Source organism: Taudactylus pleione, unplaced genomic scaffold, assembly GCF_031769625.1.
Source record: "Taudactylus pleione unplaced genomic scaffold, aTauple2 ptg000109l, whole genome shotgun sequence".
In the NCBI taxonomy this organism is placed as follows: Eukaryota; Metazoa; Chordata; class Amphibia; order Anura; family Myobatrachidae; genus Taudactylus; species Taudactylus pleione.
In genome coordinates this window covers 11,348,485-11,368,486 of record NW_028284511.1, presented here as the reverse complement: position 1 = coordinate 11,368,486, position 20,002 = coordinate 11,348,485, and the positions used below count along the sequence as shown (strand labels likewise).

The 20,002-nt window shown below is 44.2% G+C and overlaps 1 protein-coding gene across 3 annotated transcripts in view; it reads left to right on the top strand.

Moving 5' to 3' along the window:
• Window positions 1-20,002, top strand: part of LOC148525270 (4-galactosyl-N-acetylglucosaminide 3-alpha-L-fucosyltransferase FUT6-like) — a 62,546-nt gene that overhangs the window by 896 nt on the left and 41,648 nt on the right. Inside the window, exon 1 of one of the 3 annotated variants that reach the window (XM_088471065.1) lies at window positions 6,433-6,540. The exons of the other annotated variants lie outside the window; for them this stretch is intronic. The gene's annotated coding sequence lies outside the window, so the exon portion shown is untranslated. Of the gene's footprint in view, window positions 1-6,432; window positions 6,541-20,002 lie in introns of those variants that run through there. 3 annotated transcript variants of the gene reach the window in all.

The window sequence follows — 20,002 nt, the reverse complement described above, 5'->3', positions numbered from 1 at the left end:
GCATCATAAACTCTGGTTATAGTGATTTTACATGCTACAGTATATTCAGGGTGAGTTTAGTGTTACTTGTTGTATGCTTCGACATCTGGAAAAATGCAAGTTTATGACTTGAGTCGGTTTCTTCCCCTCCCCTATTACTTGTCCACATTGTGTGTTATTGACAACATGCAAAGCTACAAAGATCAAATTCAGGTTATTCACAGCAAGGGAATGTGCCATTATTTGGCCATTATTGATCTCTCCCTTCAATTTCTATGATGGGTATATTACTACATTTTCTGATCTGACAAGAAATATATATTGTATAATTATTATTTTATTTATTAAGTGTCTTACAGTATATAGTGCAGCATAGTCCGTTTTGCTTTACAATTGGAAATAACTTTAGTAGAACAAAACTGGGTAGTAACAGACTGAAATAAAGGTAAGAGGGCCCTGCTCGCAAGCTTACAATCTATACAATTGGTTTTACGTTTATACTCCTTAGTATTTTATGAAGATCCAGAGTTTCTTAGGTTTTATACTGTTACTCTTGAAGAATTCAGGAAGCTGAAAAGTATTTTGTGGGAGGGGAGCTGTTTAAACTCTGCAAAATATTTCTGTAGTCTTTCTGACTTTCCTGACCTGCCACAAATGAGTTATGCTGGGCATACACTGTACAATTATCTATCAGATATCTGTCCAATATGGCTGGTTGGAATGAAAATCTGGTAATGTATGGGAGCAAATGACAATCGAACATTTGTTCACAAACACTGGAAAGCAGACAAAAATGAACATTCAGCCAAATCGGTTAAATAAAACAAATTTAACCAATTTGAACAATCGTTTTTGTCTGTTTTCCAGTGTTTAAAACCATATAATCGATTTTCATTTGCTCCCATACATTACCAGATTTTCATTCCAACAAGCCAGTTTGGACAGATATCTGACAGATGATTGTATAGTGTATGCCCAGCATAAGAACTGCAATGCACACGTTCATTTCCTTGTCAGTGATTGATTTGATTTATTGGTAACTGTTTTGTGAGGTTAGCTTTCTAAGGGGCATATTCAATTAGCTGCGATAAGCCGTTTTCGGCGAAAAGTTTTTGCCGGTGACGTCATTTCGCCAGACGAAAACTTATCCCCGTATTCAATTCCAAAGACTTTTCGCTGGTGCGGAAAGTCAATGCATTGGAAAAGGCAAAAAAGATTTGCCTATGAAACTAGGCGGAAAAAAGTGCAGAATTGGGGTTTTGGAGTGCAAACTTGCGTAAACCACCCTGCACCCTTGGGACAGCACCCCAAAGGTAAACAGTGTCAAAAAAAGTAAAAAAAAAACTTAAGAAGACCCCAAAAAAGTTCTTTCATTTTGGGGGCAAAAAAAAAAATCAAAGTTGGGGGACAAACATAAAAACTAGTGAAATAGACTCCAGGGGGGTCCCCAAGTATGCCCCCGGTGTTTTTAAGATTGCAGGTGTTTGCGGCATGTGGACATCTTCATAATAAAGCCACTGAAATCTTTACAGCCTCCCGAAAATCGGTATAAATCCCGGCAACAGAGGGGCCATTAATAAAGGCATTGTGAAGAGGGGGCTGAGCCACGATGACGCGATCGCAATATCATGCCCCAATGCTCCACCCCCAAGTACTTGGGATTTCCGCCCCATGCCCCCTTTTTTCCGCGACCCGCCCCCGCCGAGAAAGCCTGACAGCTCCCTCCCGGAAGGAGGGAGTGAAATGTTGGCAAGTATGGTATTGGTATAGGTGGTGTTGGGTATGAAATGCCATTGGGTATGAAATGCCTAAACCTAACTGCCCCTCCTTGACCCTAAACCTAAGCCTCCCGGGGTGGTACCTAACCCTAAGTCCCACCTGGGATCCCTAAACCTAAACCCACGGCTAAACACTAACACTGCTCGGCTTACCTTCGTTTGGGAAGCCGTCCGTCTAGATTTCTACATCGGGATTTAGATGGGCGTCGGTATCTTGATGCCGGGATTTAGAAAGACGGCATCCCGGCCGTCTGCATTTTGACTGTATCCCGTTTAGGTGACATGAAAGGAAAAGTCTTTCGCAACAGCATAAGACTTCTCCCCTCTCAATGAGAGACCTGTACCCAGGGCCTAGGCAAGCTTTCACCCTAGGCAAATATTCATCCTACCACCCTGCAACCTTCCAATGCCACCATCTCCAGTCCCTCACACAAACAGGTGTTTTCAGGGAGTACCCAAAAATAGTAAGGATCCCCTAAATATAACAAGGAGGGTCGCAGCTGATACCGCCGATATTTGCTGCTGCCCTTCCATTTCTATGGGGGCACAGTAAACTGTCGGCTATGGGCTACTCTTTTACAAATTTTATTCCGGATCCCTCTTCATCGGCCCCCACTGATGCATGCCCAGTGCACGTGCCAATGCTGAAGCCGGAAGTAGAGTGATAGCGTAAGCTACCACTCTGCTTTCGTTTATATCGTCCTTTTTTTTAGCACCCTCCAATGACCAAACGACCATCGATGCGCGGGCACGGATGGTCGATATCAACCATCGCCCGTACATACAGGCCAACCTAGTCAATATCGACCGATATTACAAAGATAGATATGAGATAGATAGATAGATAGATAGATAGATAGATAGATGGATAGATAGATATTAGAAAGATAGTTATTAGATAGATAGATAGATAGATAGATAGATAGATAGATAGATAGATATTAGAAAGATAGATATTAGAAAGATAGACATGAGATAGATAGATATGAGAGATAGATAGATAGATAGATATTAGAAATATATATTAGATAGATAGATAGATAGATAGATAGATAGATAGATAGATAGATAGATATGAGAGATAGATAGATATGAGAGATTGAGAGATAGACAGATATTATACACATTGTGCATGCATAAAAATGGTTCTCCAAATGTTAAATTACACAATTTTTTTAAATGTATAATCACAACATGTATAAAATAGGGATGAACGGGTTTGGATTTCTGAAATCCGAACCCCCCCGAGCCCCCCCGAGCCGAGGCGGGTGAAGAGTCAGGCTCGGGTTTTCCCGCCTGACTTGGACCTGAAATCGAGGCAAAACGTCATCATCCCGCTGTCGGATCTCGCGGGTTTTGGACTCTATAAAAGGTCCTCGCGTCGGCGCCATTTTTCACTACTGCTGTGGACAGTGAAGAGGGAGGGTGGGAGTTGTGCTGCTGTTGTCCATAGGGGCTGTGTCCACTCCAATGTTAATAGGGGCTGGTTGGGCTGTGTTGTGCTGCTGTCATAGGGGCTGACTGGGCTGTGTTGTGCAGTCTGTTGTCCATAGGGGCTGTGTCCACTCCAAAGTCCATAGGGGCTGGCTGGGCTGTGTTGTGCAGTGTCCCATAAAGGCTGTAGTTCTAAAGGGGTGCTGTAGTGTTGTCCATGGGGTGCTCTGCCCATCAGGGGTGGTCCCCTCCAAGTGCAAAAACACAATTCTTTTATTTCTGTTTGTGTGCGCTGTAGCCGCACGTGCATCAACAAAGTAGCAGCACCAAGCGTGCACCTGTGTCATAAATCAAGGGCCGGCTGGCTCATCTGTTGAAGGGTGGTGTAACCCCAAAGTGCTCCAAAAAATAAAACATATATTTTTTTTTCTGTTTGTGACTTGTGTGCGCATTAGTCGCACGTGCATCAATAAAGTAGCAGCGCCAAGCGTGCGCCTGTGTCATAAATCAAGGGCCGGCTGGCTCGTCTGTTGAAGAGTGGTGTAACCCCCAAAGTGCCTGAATAAAAAATACAATTTATTTTTTTCTGTGTTTGTGACTTGTGTGCGCTGTAGCCGCACGTGCATCAACAAAATCCCTTTTTCCTGTTGTATCCAAGCACCTGCAAACCACACCGTCAACTCCCTCCTCGTCAACTTCCTCAGATCGGATGTAGTCCTGCAGGCCATGTCACTGGCATGACTGACTCTCCTATCCGGGATTCCTCGGGAGGATGCTGCATTGCTATGCCAACTGCTGCTGCTGTTGCTGTTGCTGCTGGGAGTCGTTCATCATCCCAGAGAGGAAGTAGGAACACCACTACTTCTTTTACTAAGCAATTGAACCTCCAAAAGTCCTTAGCGAGGAGGATGAAGTATGACAGCAGTCATCCTGAAGCAAAGCGGATAACTGAGGCCTTGGCAGCTATGTTGGTGTTAGACGTGCCTCCGGTATCCGCCATTATTGCAGTGGAATTTAGACAATTGATGGAGGTAGTGTGTCCCCGGTATCAAATCCCATCTAGAGTCCACTTCACTAGGCAGGTGATACCGAGAATGTACAGAGACGTCAGAAAAAGTGTCCTCAGTGTCCTAAAAATGCGGTTGTATCCAATGTCCACTTAACCACGGACATGTGGACAAGTGGAACAGGGCAAACTAAGGACTATATGACTATGACAGCCCACTGGGTAGATGTATTGCCTTATGCAGCAACAACAGCAGCATCAGCGGTAGCAGCATCTCAGAAATGCCAGCTCGTTCCAAGGCAGGCTACGCTCTGTATCACCGGTTTCAGTAAGAGAGAGGCACACCGCTAATAACCTCTTAGAGAAACTGAGGGAAATAATCGCCCAATCGCTTACCCCACTTAGACTCTCCTGGGGATTTGTGATATCTGACAATGCCACCAATATTGTGTGCTCATTACATCTGGGCAAATTCCAGCACATCCCATGTTTTGCTCACACAATAAATTTGGTGGTGCAGAATTTTCTGAAAAATGACAGGGGCATTCTGGAGATGCTTTGGGTGGCCCAAAAAATTTCTGGACACTTTCGCCATTCAGCGACTGTGTACCAAAGACTGGAGAACCAGCAAACACTCTTGAACCTGCCCCACCATCACCTGAAGCAAGAGGCTGTGACACGGTGGAACTCAACCCTCTATATTCTTCAGAGGATGGAGGAGCAGCAAAAGGCCATTCAAGCCAATACAGCCACCTATGACATAGGCAAAAAAGGGGGTATGCACCTGACTCAAGCGCAGTGCAGAATGATTTCTGTGTTGTGCAAGGTTCTCCAGCCCTTCGAACTTGCCACACGTGAAGTCAGTTCAGACACTGCCAGCTTGAGTTCGGTCATTCCCCTCAACAGGCTTTTGCAGAAGCAGCTGGAAAAAGTGAAGGAGGAGCTAAGATGGAGCGATTCTGCTCGGCATGTGGGACTTGTGGATGAAGCCCTTCATTCGCTTTGCCAGGATTCGAGGGTGGTCAATCTGATGAAATCAGACCACTACATTTTGACCACTGTGCTCGAGCCTAGTTTTAAAGCCTACATGGTGTCTCTCTCTCTGGCTGACATAAGTATGCAGAGGTCCAAAACCCTGCTGGTGAAAACACTGTCAGCTGAAGCGAAACGTGACATGTCAACAGTTCCTTCTTCATTTTCTCCCACAACTGGGGTTGCCAGGAAACAACTTAGGTATCCTAAGCAACCCGCTGGTGGTGATGCAGGGCAGGCAGGACCAAGTTTGGACATCTGGTCCGGACTGAAGGACCTGGCAACAATTTCTGACATGTCTACTGTCACTGTATATGATATTGTCACCATTGACAGAATGGTGGAGGATTACATCGATGACAGCATCCAAGTAGGCATCTCAGATAGTCCGTACCTGTACTGGCAGGAAAAAGAGGGAATTTGGAGGCCCCTGTACAAACTGGCTCTATTTCACCTGAGTTTCCCCCCTCCAGTGTGTACTCCGAAAGAGTGTTTAGTGCAGCCGGGAACCTTGTCAGCGAAAGGCGTAGGATGTTGCTTCCACAAAATGTGGAGGAGATGATGTTCATCAAAATGAATTATCAATTCTTCCAGGGAGACCAGCCTTCAGAACGTACAGAGGGACCTGTGGTGGTGGATTCCAGTGGGGACAAATTAATACTCTGTGAGGATGAGGATGTACACAACACTGAAGAGGGTGTGGAATCCGTGGATGAGGAGGATGAGGATGACATCTTGCCTCCGTAGAGCCAGTTTGTGCAAGGACAGATTAATTGCCAGCTTGTTTTGTGGGAGCCCAAACGAACCAATCATTTCAGCCACAGTCATGTGGCAGACCCTGGCGCTGAAATGATTGGTTTGTTAAAGTGTGCATGTCCTGTTTATACAACATAAGGGTGAGTGGGAGGGCCCAAGGACAATTCCATCTTGCAACTCTTTTTTTTCTTTGCATTATGTACTGTTTGGGACCTAGTTTTTCAAACTGCCATCCTGTCTGCCACTGCAGTGTCACTTCTAGATGGGCATAGTCATCCAGCTACCTCGGTGCAACCTTTTGGCCTAAAAACAATAGTGTGAGGTGTTCAGAGTAGACTGGAAATGAGTGGAAATTAATGTTATTGAGGTTAATAAAGCATAGGAACAGAAAAACCCACAAATTCTGTGATTTTACCTGTTTTTATGCTTTTTTCCAAAAAAATACAGATCCAAAACACAAAACCCAGAACCCAAAACACGGAAGGGTGGTTTTGGCAAAACCAATCCAGATCCAAAACACGAAGATCCAGATCCAAAACCAAAACACGAAAAGTGGTCAGTGCACACCCCTTGTATAAAATATGAATTAAATTATTACATGAGAATATAGCAAACAGCTAGAATCTGCAAACATTGGTCTCTTATGTGCTAGCACAGAGCGTGTGTGTGTGTTTATGTGTGTGTCTGTGTGTGTAAAATTGGTTTGAATTGAATGCACTGTAAAAGTGAGTGCAGTGTGAAGAGCTGACAATTTCACTTAGGTAATGTCTAAATCCCCTTCCCGGAGAGGACCCTGACATCATCAGCCAGTGTCCAGCATCATTCCCTACCATCCAAGTGGGCATAGAGGGGGAATATAACCTTGTGGCGAGCTTAGCGAGCCACTGAGCCCGCGAGGGGACAACTTTCTTTTTTAGGTGGGGACAACTTACTTGTTTAGCTTGGCCTTAATGGGCATGAACTGCACTTCCACCCTCTGTCACGTCACTTCTAGGTCCCTACAATGAAGGGGAAATAAGCTCTACCATTTCACATACCAGACACTGGATAGTTCAACAGCTCCTCATCGTCTTGACTGGGAGGTGGAGCTTCATCTATGAGTGGCCAGCTGGTAGGAGAGGGAAGTGGAGGGGAGGAGTCTGGAGAGGGAAAAAGCTGGGTGCTGCACCGTGCAATCACTCCTCGTTGCTGCCTTGTTCTAAATTCAACACCTGCATGTGCATGTCAGAAGACTCGGATGGTGCCAGAGCAGGGGAGACGTGCGTCAGTGGCTGTAGCTTATAAGGTCCACGGCCACCACCATAATTAAGCAGCATAAGGATGTGTCTTTCAGAGACATCCTTTGCTTGGAAGTGGAAGACCTCTGGTGCCCCGACAGGTGCCGGCACTCTAGGCAGCTGCCTAATTATAGCACTGGCCTTGGCTGCTCAAAGGCACATGTGCAGTGCGGACTGGTAAATGGGACATGAGTGGCTGCTATGTTTCTGCCAGCTCCCCCAGCACTCTGCTGCTACCTGCCCTCATCCTTCTTACAGCCATTACATAAATGTCACCCACCATATCTGCCCCTGCAGGTTCTCACCCTTTCACCTACCTCACTTGTCCACATAGACTCTCTTAATCTGTCACCCTCACACCTGTCCACGTAGACTCTCACAATCTGTCACCCACCATACCTGTTTCCATAAACACTCTCATCCTTTCACTTGCCCCACCTGTCCCCACAGACTCACCCTGTCACCCACATCTGTCCCCGCAGACTTGCAGCCTGTTATCCTCCACATCTGTCCCTGCAGACTTTCTCATCCTGTCACTCACCACACCTGTCACCAGGCCCGGCGACAGGGGGGGACTAGGGGCACAGCCATACCAGGCCCGAGATTCTAAGAGCCCCGGAGGGGCCCAGAGACAGGCGTCATGTCTGGCGGTGCATTGCTCCTGGGGCCCGTGGTAATAAAGGGGCCCGCAGCAGTATTGATAGCAGTACTGTAATGAGTCAGACTGACTCATTACAGTACACTACCAGGGGCCGTAATCTTCCCTACCGGCTCCTCCCCTCCTCTCTGATAGTGCTGTTGCCAGGGGCCTGACGCCAGCAGTCGCAGCTCCTCCCCTCTCATCCACTCTGAAGCTGTTGCCGTGGGCCTGACGTGACGTCAATGTAGTGACCGGCCCGGTGCAAAGGTTATGCCTTCTTCTCTCACTGCGCCATCCAGAAGAAATGTACATAGGAGTGAAAGGTAACGTTCGGATTTTCTGTTGTGTTTTTTTTCTCTTTCTCTCTCTCTCTCTCTCTCTCTCTCTCTTTCTCTATCTCGCTCTCTCTCTCTCTCCTCCCCCCCTACACGGCCCTCACTTACCCCCTACCTCTCACCCTTACACTGTCACCACCCTCTGTTTCTCACCCTTTTTCTCTACCTCCCTGTCACCTTCTGCTTCACCCGGGGATGGGGGGGGGCTAAGAAAATGTGTGTACTGGGCCCCTTGTTTTCTGTTGCTGGCCCTGCCTGTCACCACACACTCTTTCACCCTGTCCCCATAGACTCTTACTGTCACCAACCACACCTGTCGCTGCATACTCTTTCACCCTGTGACTTAGCACATCTGTCCCCGCAGACTGTATAAGCCTGTCACCTACCACACCTGTCCCCACAGACTCTCTCACCCTGCTAAACACCAGACCTGTCCCCGCAGATTCTCACCCTGTTACACATCACACCTGTCCACGAAGACTCTCAAATTGTCACCCACCACACCTTTCACCCACTAGTCCTGTCCCCGCAGACTCTCATTAGCCAAACTCCAAAACTGTACCCGCAGACACTGAGGCTGTAGCCGCTGCTGGTGCCTGTGCTGCCCGCAGCTGATGGCGAGGAGGAGTGGTACTGGGGTTATTAATTTAAGTAAAAAAATTTTCCTGTAGGGGCAAATGTGCTTTATTTTTTCCTGTGGGGCCCAATGTATCTGTTTTTTCCTGTGGTGGCCAATGTGTTTTTATTTATTTTTTGTCAGGGCCAATGTGTGTGTTTTTTTATAGTTTCTGTGGGGGCCAATATTTGTGTTTTTTTCCCATGGGACCAATGGGCCTGATTCAGACCCACTCGCGAGCGGCTGTCCGCTCGCAAGTGGGTCGATGGTGTGCACTGAGCATGCGCACGACGGAGGGAGCTCCATCGTGCGCATGCGCGAGACACGACGAGCGAAGGACTTTCCTTCGCTTGTTGTGTCTGATCAAAGGGGGCGTGCTGTCGATGTTGATTGACAGCACGCCCCCTTTGGTGGGCGTGCCGGGGGCGTGCCTCCCAGACGGGGGCGTTCCCAAGGGAACGCCTACCGTCAGAAGCCAGCCCACTGACATCACTAGTGATGTCAGTGGGAGTGATTTTGGCTCTGATAGAGCCAAAATCACTCCAGGGCTTGTGGTCGAAAACCCCGACCACAGGCTTCTGGTCGCACTGGCGATGGTCGCGATGGTCAAGACCATCGCGACCATCATCCTGCACGCTTGTATGTGCTGTGGGTGGTGACCCACAGCTATACGAGTGTCCAGGAGGACGCTCCATTTTTATGGAGGACGGCCCTCATTCAGAGCGAGCGCTCTGCTCAGAGCGTCCGGCTCTGAATGAGGGCCAATGTCTTTTATTTTTTTCTGTGCTTTACAGTATATTTTCCTCTTGGTACCTATGTGTTTTATTTTTTCCTGTGCGGGGCCAAAGAATGTGTTTTTTTTTTTCCTGTGGGGGTCAATGTGTTTTTTCTGTGTGAGGCTTCTCTGTGTGATAATCACCTCTGTGTGATTATCACACAGAGAAGCCTCACACAGCAGACAGGATTTAGCTGCAGGCACAGGAGAGTGAATACAGATCCATCATATGGAGATAAATTATAAGAAAAACTTCGGGGACAATTAAAATAAACCTTTATATGCAGAACACAGGATACTTACTACATGAGTAGGGTACGCATGACCCAGCCCCCTGTGTGAATACTACATATATACAGAAACCAATATCTAATGAGTTGGAGGGACAAAGAAACCTTTTGGGGATAACATTTATTTATCTGAACGTGAGTCGGGGTACGCTCCCACTATACCTGACCAACTAATAGAATTATGTTACTTCCCCTTATCTATAACATATAGACACTTTGAGGAATACTTACCAGCTTTCTTAAGACAGTTTTCTCTGTATTTATTCTTTTTCATGTATTAAATGGATAACGTTTGGAGACCCTGAGAACACTACTTATAAGGGGACATACGTCAGGATCTTCTATCTGCAATAAGGACCTCATTCAGAGTCGGTCGTTGCGGCCGCATGGTCGTACACCACCGATGTTTGCTAAACTGCGCATGCGTAAAATTCGCAATGCGCGTGCGTAAACTAGCTGTTACGATCGGAAATATCTCTCTCCTTAAACTTGGCCAAGTCGTTAGTTTGAGTGACAGGATGAGGCGTTTGTGGGTGGTAACAGGGGAAGGTGCTTGTGGACGGGGGAGTGGAGATCCGAACGCAGGCGTGCCTGACTATGCAAACGGCGTTTTATGGGAGTGCATAATTAACAAAGTAGTGTCATGGCACATGTGACATGGGAGGATTTTACACTGACTTGATCGTAGAGCTTAAGAGAGGGTATGGTCAACCTTAAGCTCTACGACCAGCTCCGATGGTTCCCGATGGTCTCGATTAATCCTTATATGACCGGAGATGATGTGTAATGTGAACGAGAAGGGGGCGTATTTTTAGTCTTACGGCCGCATCCTCCCCTTGGTCGTCCAGCTAACGATCCCATCTTAACGATGCAACTTGCGAGTGCATCATTTGCATATCCGGCCCCTTTTCCCTTACGACCGTGCGACCGCAATGACCGACTCTGATTGAGGTCCAAAGTACCATACTATTTGTTCTATATCTTCACATTTGAATATCCAGTGCCACCCGGGTACACAATAATCTTTTTGGCCATTTCGTATATATTGGGGATAAGTGAGTCTCCTTTTTTGTGTTAGGCCGGAGGCAGCAGGTTTTGCGCACTACATTTTATAGTCTATTCTTTGATACTCTAGAGCAGTGATTTTCAACCGGTGTGCCGCGAGCAGTCCCTAAGTGTGCCGCGAGAGAATCGCTGCCCGGAGATGCCCCCCGCAGCTTAACTTTTAACTTTGTGCTCGGGCAGCGCTGAGCTCTTCCAGGTGGCTCAGTCGCTACCCGAGTCGTACCAATGTAGACGCGGCCGCGTGACATCATAGGTCACACACGCCGCATCGCTGCCCCCGCCTGCACAGTACTGCTCACTGCTGATGAGCAGTAAATGTGACAGGCTGCTGCAAGCCTGCACCAGATGGACTGAAGGTGTCAGATCTGCCCAGAAAAAGAGCATCTAGCGCTGTCGAGGGAAACGGAGCTCCAGGTAGGGGGGCAATGTATATTACTTTGATGTCTGTGGGGGCCAATGTAATTGTGTTTTTCATGTGGGGGCAATGTATATTACTTTGATGTCTGTGGGGGCCAATGTAATTGTGTTTTTCATGTGGGGGCAATGTATATTACTTTGATGTCTGTGGGGGCCAATGTAATTGTGTTTTTCATGTGGGGGCAATGTATATTATTTTGCTGTCTGTGGGGGCCAATGTAATTGTGTTCTTTTTATGTGGGAGCAATGTATATTATTTTGCTTTAGTGTGATTTTTTTTTTTTTATCGTTTGTGGGCCAGTATGTTTTATTTTGCTGTCTGGGGGACCAGTGTATTATTTTGCCTTCTGTGGGGGCCAGTGTGATTGTTTTTTTTTTTAAATGGGGGCAAATGTGTTTTATTTTTGTTTTATATGGAGGCCAATGTGCTTAATTTTGTTTTCTGGGGAGACTTATGAATGTGTTTTCCCCCCCATGGGGACCAATTTGAGTGTTTTTCTCCATGGGGGACAGATGGTGTGCCTTGGCAATTTTAAAATCTTGTTCGGTGTGCCGCGAGTTCAAAAAGGTTGAAAATCACTGCTCTAGAGTCACATTATTATGTCCACCAGCTAATAGCCAGAGTAACTGCCGTGTGCAGTACGGACAGCAGCTAGATGGGCTGGGAGTGACTCAATAAGGTGGTGGTAGGTTGGCACAGGTATCTTGAGCCATGCTGACTGCAGTGCATCCCACAACTGCTGGAGCGTGCGTGGTGCAGTATACATAGACCGAACCGAACACAACAATCAAGGTGGTCCCACAGATGCTCAATTGGGTTCAAGTTCGGGGACTTAGGGGGCCAGGGAATTAAAGTCTTGGTCAATCTCGTCCAACCACTGTCGGACATTTCTGCCATGTGACATGTCGCATTGTCTTGCTGGAAGATCCCTTCCGCCTCGGTAGACAAGCAGCATATATGGATGTACGTGCTCTGCAAGGATGGATTCATAAAAAAATCGGCTGAGCGTGCCTTCCACATGGATGAGTGAGCCCAGAGAATGCCATGAAAACATTCCCCAGACCATAACACTGCCACCACCAGCTTGTATTCTTCCAGCAATGGTTGCAGGGTGATTGAAGCCTTTTCCGACTATGCACCTTCGTTAGCATAGGTGCAGTGACCATCCGTTTGCTTCGGAGCCCCATACACAGCAGGGTTCACTGAACTGTCATTTTAGACACACATCTTGTGGTCCCACAGGTTCATTTTGATGGTGAGCTGCTCCACTGTAGCCTATCGGTCAGCCCTCACATACCTACGTTCACCTCTAACATCAATGGCACGTGGTGCTCCACAGTTTCTATGTCCGTTATTCGCAATGGTGCCATTTGTCCAGTCATGATACAACAGCATGCAAACAGTTCACAAATTGCGCTGTTTCAGAAATACTGCCAAACTTGGCCTTTTGGCAACTCGGATAAATCGCCCCTTTTACCCATGACGTACTTCATGGGCTACGCGCTGCCGATGTCAAATGCAGGAGGTGGTCATAATAATGTGACTCGACTGTATATATATATATATATAAATATATATATATATTAAAAAAACTATATATATATATATATATATATATATAAAAGCATTTTTATGTTTACTGAATAGAGCCCTCAAAATTAAAACATAATATTATTGTGTATACGTGTGATTATGCCTTTCTTTCATTTCACTTGTGTACTCTCCTAAACATCTTGTTGTTATGACTCACTTAACACAACCCTCCCCGTTGGCCTCACTCTCCTATACTGTATATCTGCTTTCTTGTGTATTATTTAAATTGTTCTCTAAATTGACCAACCCAAGTGACATAAGACATAAAACATAGATCTCAATTACAGAGGCTTTATAAATATGCAGTACTGTAGGAATGAATTGACAGATCAGCATTTTAAGCTATATGTATTATTTACATTTTTTTTTAATTTACCAACCCAAGTGTGACACCCCGACAGGTATAATGTATTGATTAGGGTATTGTGCAGGATGGGGTTTCCCAGTCATACCAGAACTGAATGAGTCTCTTGGTTCTTCTTAGTGAATCAAAGAGGTAAGAAGCAGGGGACAGGCATAGATGATAACCGCTTTTGGTTCAAATAAGAGTTTTAATTTATTGAAAAGATGTTTTTCAAGCAATTAGGAAAAACTAGTAAATGATATATGATATACAATATCACGACCATCTATTTTATTTTTCTGGAAATAGCTGGTAACTGAAATCTCATCCTACAGGGCCGTACTCTTCCAAAAGGACTATTAACACAAATTTACCTGTTTAAAACTAATACTTTTCACAAACTATTTTCTTACCATTGGTGTCTTACGAATAGTTCCCTAAAACAGTAAATAAGATCCTACCATACAATCTACTATATAAAAGCGAAAATTTGTCCCAATTTTTGCATAGTGTTCGCCCTCTACAGGTGAGGTACGGAATTACAAAAGGATTTAGCTTATCTACTATTTTTTTTCTATCTTCTCTACTTAATTGAAATTAATTACTGTTAATTTTTAATTAATTAAAAAACACAATTTTTGCATAGCATTCGCCTTCTACAGGTCAGGAATGGAATTAGAAAAGGATTTAGCTTATCTACTATTTTTTTCTTTTCTATATTCTCTACTGTATAAAAGAGAAAATTTGTCCTTCTGTACTTCTGTCTTTCTATACAAATCCACAGTTTACAAGCGAAGATTGTGACATTTTACATAAGAGTGTATTAAAACACAGTGGATGCAACTAAAATTTTTTTTAGTGGAAATTAATTACTGTTAATTTTTAATTAATTCTGAAAACAAAATTTTTGCTGGACACTCATTGTGGGGCCTCACAGCATATGGGTAGGGCCTCTGAGCAAGCATTCTGTGTTGTCATGTTTTGTCATGATCTTAATGTTTATTATCGAAGAGAGCTTTAGAAGGCTTTGCCAGCATTATCTCTGTCTATACCAAATTACGCAACAACATTCACTTCTTTCTTCCAACTGTGTCAAAAGGATGACTTTGCAAGGACCCTGCTGTACAGTGAGCTGCCAATATATTACACACAGAATGCTAATCCAAAAGTTTTTCTGCGCAGGAAACAGGGATTCGCTGTAGATGGTCATCCTGGTATCAGAGAAACAGAAGCTCTTGGCCGAGTTTACACTGTACATCCTACAAATTTTTAATGCTTCTATCTCCGTAGTTTGCTTTACACTGTTACAGGTCCTACTTCCTTCAAAGACTTTAGGACTGTTGATGGGAAAGTTTGTCAAACTTTTCTTGAGGCCTGCCTAAGGAGAGGTTGGTTGGAGGATGATGTGTAAACAAACATTCTTAAAATCCCGGGCAATGCCGGGTACTCCGGCTAGTACCCAAACGGTCAATAGCCAGCCCCTTTTTCTGAACGAGCGTCCGCAAATAGCGTCCGGCTCTGAATCAGGCCCTAAGATGCATGTTAAATTATCACAATAAGGTTAAAACCATAACATCAATGAATTACATCACAATGTACATTTGACATGTATCTTTAACTAAATCCAATTACTAAGACATAAATATAAGTATTGCATGCATGCAGGATATTTTCAGAAATCCAGCACTTTCTTTACAGGTGGTGCACTTCCAGGGATTGCCCTGTTTTGTTTCCACTAGTGGATAAAACAAGGTGAGGAATTGCAGTTCACAAGCACTAAAAGCCTTTGTTATATAAGAACGGCTTGCCGGATCCCTAAAACAAAATACTTTGTAGTTGCTTTCCTTTAGCAACATTGAAATCAGGGGCTGATTCATTACGGATCGCAACTGCATTGCAATAGCGATTACGCACACAGTCACACTGCGATAGTATGCTAATCTAATGCGATCGCTATGCCATCGCAGCATAACATAAGGACACCCACTTTACCTTACACACATCCGCAATGTTTAGCAAGACTGCAAAATCATTGGTACTGTCGAGTACCATCGCAGCCTCACGCACACTTGCACAAGCTCTGACCTTACTCAGGAATTGCTAACTTTATCGCACGCTGTGAGTATGTACAGTATCGCAGTGGATAATTTATGCATGCCCCTGCAATGGCATTCAAATGCCTTCCCCTCCACAACCGGCACTTCCTGTCAGTCACTCTGCCATGGGTCTGCGTAGTCACTGCCATTGCATTGGCCGGTTTGTGCATGCACACTGCGATGCAAACGCATGCACAGAATGCAACAATCAGCTGATTGAGTGCGTAATCACAGTTGCGATCGGTAATGAATCAGGCCCTCAATTAATTACAGCTACTTGAGGGACTTGGCAATAAAGTAACTTTGGACATTATACAATTGTTTTACTGTGCCCAATCTCCCATCTAAAGTGACAGGAGATCGCGGGGTGCTGTTCAATTGATGCTAATTATCGTGTTGATCGCACCCATAGAGGTCGGGTTTAGCTGCGTAAACCAGCTAAACCTGACCAAAGTGCTTGGCACGAACGTGAAAAGTGCCATTTGGGTGCACAGACGGGTCACTTTTTGCTCATTGCAGCTCGCCACCCCCGGAGGGTGTGAGCTGAAAAGCCGACGCTGGTAGCTGAGCATGTCCGGCAGGAGCAACAATTGATTAGCTCCCTTGAGCGCGGGGGGGTGAGGGGGGTCAGCTGCCAGTGAATTGCATCCTTTGTGTAGCAGTATTGGGAGACCTTATTAGCACTTTCTGAGGTTAATGTCTCTCTCTTTAGTAGATCCTCTTTCACTGTCTACAAATCATTTACAGAACAGCCTGGGACTATTGATAACAGCTGAGGACTTATTATTAAATAGTCTTTCCTGCACTGAAGGGAATCCTGGCTGCTACAATGCTCACGGACTGCAGGAACTCTTCCTCTTAGCAGTAATGTAAGGGCCGCTAAGTAACTCCCGCTCCGCTGCAATATATTTAGGCTCTCTGTCCTCTTTCTCTCTATTAATAGCATGTCCTATGGAGTCTGTAGGGGCTTTTAGTATGAAAGGAGGAGGAAGTCCCTGTACAGTGGCGTAAGTTCACCCTAGATACCTGGAGGCAAGTAATAATTTGGTGCCCCCCTGTCAGCATTTCACATGCAGACAGGCTATAGATAAAGGCAGCAGCTAATGGTCTGACATAGAGCTCTCCACTAGTATATGGGTAACTGCCCCAGACTCTGGTGGGACATTAAGTTAACGGTCAGTTACCGTATGGTTCCATATTAAACATTCTGTACCACATACACAGTGCACACTGTACTTACATGATATGTATTTTATATAGGACCCAACATGAGTGAATACAACTACAACCAGGTCTGGGGTACCACAAAAGTGACATAAGACATAAGCTTTATAAATATGTATAAAGTACTTGCGTTTAAAGCTATATGCACATTTATTCAATCTGGAATGGTCCAAAATGGTTAGTGTTGCTGCCGCACAGATATTTTGTCAGGTGACCTGCAGAGAAAGCTTATCTTCACTAGTGATGAGCGAGTTCAGTTTCCAGGAAACTGAACCTACCTGATCTGAGTGGATCTGAGCCGAGACTCTGATCTCCTCGACATTTTCGGATTCCATAATGAGGCAAAATGTCATCTTCCTGGGGACGAATCTTGCGTGTTTTGGATCCGATATAAGTCCCTCCCACAGTGATTCGGATGCCATTTGTCACAGAACCGAGGTGTAGAATACAGCGGAGCTGCGGTGGCATTCACTTTAAGCTCAACTTCAAAGTGACACTGTTTGATGGGTAGTGGCACCCACATGTCCCTTAGGGGTAAATTTACTAAGATGGCAGTTCTATTAAGAATAAGAAGTGATGTTGCCCATAGCAACCAATCAGATTCCAGGTATTAACTTCTAGAAGGTACTAGATAAATGAGAAGTAGAATCTGATTGGTTGCTATGGGCAACATCACTTATTAAATAGAACTCCCATCTTAGTAAATTTACCCCATAGAGTAGATACTGGCCAAGCTAGTTTTGATATAGGCAGTTAGCAAAACATAGTTTTTTATTTTTATAGTGCAGGAACATCTTATGTTACTTATTACTATTGTCAGTGTCACACTGGTGCTGTAACTTAGCACTGCAGCATTAACCCCTTTATTTATTGGTGCACTATGCTGCCCACCACTACAATAAGTAATTTGCAGCAGTGTGTAAAAAAAAAAAAAAAAAGATAAAAGAAAAAATAATATTTGTGTGTATTCAAATAACTTCAGGCTGTGATACAGTAAGTAAGTCAAGTACTAATGGTCAGTAGGTCAAGGGCCACCACCTTAATTAATATCTTCGCAGTGCCTCTTAATTGGTGGGCAGTTGTTGCTTTTATTAAAAAAGAATAACATTTTTTTGTTGTGGGTGTATATTCAAAGAATTTCAGACCGTGATACAGTGTGTAAGCCTAACACTAATGGTCAGTAGGTCAAGGGACACTGCCTTAATTAATATTTGTGCAGTGCCTCGCATATGGTAGGCAGTTGTTGCTTTTCTTAAAGAAGAAAAAAACTTTTTGTTGTGTGTGTTCAAAAAAGTTCAGACCGTGATACAGTGTGTACACCTAACACTAATGGTCAGTAGGTTAAGGGCACTGCCTTAATTAATATCTGTGCAGTGCCACACAGTTGTTGGGCAGTTGTTGCTTTTATAAAAAATAATCAAACTTTTTTGTTGTTTGTTCAAAAAACTTCAAGGCCATGATACAGTGTATAAGTCTAACACTAACAGTCAGTAAGTCAAGGGCCAGTGTCTTAATTAATATCTGCACAGTGCCTCGCAGTTGGTGGTTTGGTGGCATTTGGAGTCAGGTGATTCCTCAAATTAGACTTTTGAAAAAGCAGCTTGAGAAACTGAAGGAAAAGATGAAACAAAGCGAATACGCTAAGTATGTTGGAGTTGTACATCAAGTCCTTTATTTTCTTTGCCAGGATCCAAGGGTTGTTGACATTTTAAAATTGGATCACTACATTTTGACGACTGGGCTTGTTCCCAGGTTTAAGTCATACATCATGTCTTTCTTTCCAACTGACACAGATCTTAAGAGATGCAAAGAGCTCCTGGTGAGCAAGTTGTCAGCTCAAGTGGCACATGACATGATGACGTCTCCTCCTTTAGTTTCTCCAGCAACTGCGGCTGCCAGTAAAAAACTGAGCTTTCCCAAGAGACCCACATGTGGATGAGTCAACACAAGTTTTGAATCTGATCAGGTCTAAAAGAGTTGCCCAAAATTAGTGACACCTTTACCTTAAGACAATTTGATATGGTCACCATCCACAGAATGGTGAAGGATTATTTTAATGACAGTGTACAAATAGACATGTCAGATAGTCCCTTTGACTACTGAGATGAAAAAAGGCAATTTGGAGGCCATTGTCAAGAATTGGCATAGGAGGCTACTTCCTCAAAATGTGGAAAATATGATGTTCATCAAAATGAACTATAAATTCCATGATGAAGACCTTTACTGGCACTTACATCAAAGTACAGAGACTTCTGTAATATAGATTCCAGTGGGTATGAATTAATATTGTGTGAAGATGATGTAAACACAGTATGAGGATGTTAATGATGAAGACATCTTGCCACTGTAAAGATCATTGACAGCACTATTAGCTTAACCGACTTAAACCCATCATTAACAATAACACTGTTAGCTGCCATAATCCCATTATTAACAACACTATTAGCTGCCCACTAGTAGCTTGTTTTGTTGGGGCCCATACATACAAACCAAGGACAATTCCATTTTGCTCATCATTTCTTTGCATTATGCTCTGCTTGGGACATTGGTGACTGTCTTTTTGCATAGACCACAAACATTATAGTCTATTAAACTGCCACCCTATCTGCCACTGCTGTGTGGCATTGTTTCATAGATGTCCTTTATTCTTTTAGACTACTTTGCATTTGAGCCGCTGCTCTGTAGCTTAGTTTAGCCACTAGCCAGCCATCTCACTGCCACCTTTGACCTATATTGGTGAAAATTGAAAACAATATTGTGAGCTATGATGTGCTCAAAATTGACTGGAAATTACTGGCAGTTATAGTTATGGAGGTTAATAATACTGTAGGCCCAAGGTGATAGTAGCTGTTTTTAAAAATGTTTGAAAAAATACAGATCCAAAACCAAAACACGTGAGGGTGGTTACCAAAGCCAAAACCAAAACACGATGATGAAATAGAACCAAACCCAAAACATGGCGGTCGGCGCACATCTTTAATCTGCATGGTGGATCTGCTAAAAGCCTTGAGGTAAGTATATGTGTTTCTGTATAATGAGTAGGAAGTGTGATTTTATCAAACATCTGAGGTGTGTGAGGCTTACATATGGAGGCCTGAGGTACAAAGTTTAAAAAAATGGAGGCAGGAGTCCTGTGGGATAAACAGCACAGGCAGAAGGTGTTGTGAGATAAAATTGAGAATGGAAGTGCAGAGGTTAAAAAAAAGTTTTCAGGAATGAAAAATGAATGACTTTTAAAAATGAAGGTATGAGTCTTAACTTTGAGACATAGCATTTTTAAAGATATTACACATGAATGCGTTTAGGCTTATTGTTCTTAAAATCTCACTGTAGTCCAGAGAAGCA